The sequence below is a fragment of the Humulus lupulus genome, chromosome 8 (genome assembly GCF_963169125.1).
Source record: "Humulus lupulus chromosome 8, drHumLupu1.1, whole genome shotgun sequence".
Classification (NCBI taxonomy): Eukaryota; Viridiplantae; Streptophyta; class Magnoliopsida; order Rosales; family Cannabaceae; genus Humulus; species Humulus lupulus.
The window spans coordinates 89,741,311-89,742,643 of record NC_084800.1 but is presented as its reverse complement, the minus strand read 5'-3'; positions in this window follow the sequence as shown (position 1 = coordinate 89,742,643).

The following is a 1,333-nucleotide window of genomic DNA, read 5'->3' as shown; positions in this document are numbered from 1 at the left end:
GCCTCTCATGAGCATTGGGAGTATTCTCAAGAACATCTATGAGTGGAAAGTGCACATGGCCATTAACGGTGCAAAGCGAGACATAGAGGTCTCAAGTGAAGATCGCAAATGTGTGTGTGTTATCACCGATTTGTCATCATGAAAAGATGGTTCAATGCCTAGTGCAACCAAATTTTTGACAAATTTTGTGATAATTACACTATAGTAAAGTTCAAGTTGAAAAACACTTTGCTTTATGCACTAATGCAATGACTCCTATAAGAGAGAGTTCTTATTTAATCAAGTGGAGATATGTTATATTTTAAATATAATGATTGATTAAAAAAGTGTTACAATAGATAACTATTTAATCTAGTGGGAGAATGTTATTTTATTTTATAATATAATGTAATATTATATTATATTATAATATAATGTTTTAGATTAAATAAATGTGACAAAGAGTGTCATATATTGTAACATATAATAGAGAGTTACAATATTTAGATATATGAGATATTTCCAAATATGTAACATATATGGTGTTACAAATTTGTAACTTCCAAATATTACCCTTTATTGTGTAAATTTGGTGTTACACAATATTGAGATGAATTTCATAAGGTCATATGTGAAATGGCTGATAGAGATATGATTTTAACCCCAATAATGTGTTTTGGGGGTTACAAAATCATTTGGGAGGGTTTGGAACCATTTGGAAAAATAACACATTTTCAAGTGCTGAAAATGGCCAGTGGCCGCGGCCTGTGGGACAGAGAGTAGTGGTCGCAGCCACTAATGTCCCTGGCCGCGGCCACAAGCCAAAACTAACAATTTTTTCAATTTTTTCAATCTTTGTTGAACGGCTCAAAAAACCCAAATAACTCCCAAATCTCATTTTTAATTCCATAATAATCCAATTAATCATTGGTAACAGCCATAGGGGTTGGTGGAATTCGAAATTCAAAGGGTGTCTCTAAACTCTATAAATAGGAGCCTATTGCTCACTTGAAAGACACAACATTTCTATCTATTAGAGCACTTGGCTAGAAACACCTTGAGGCTTGATAAATCCAGAAAGCATTTCCTTTAATCTGAGAGAGATCCCTTAGTGCTTGAGTTAAGGGGAAATAAGCTTTTGGACAAAGGTTTTAAACCTTGTTCAAGTTGGTGATCCCCAACCCTGTTCACTTAGGTTGTGTAAGTGAGAGTTTACTTTTGCTTCTGTTCTTACATTTTATTCTTTTTTTTTTCCTTCTTATTCCCTTATTCTATTTACTTGTAACTTTTGTTTAGAGTTGCAATTTTCTCTTTTGTTTCAAACACCTTTACTTTACTTGTAATCTTTTGCTTA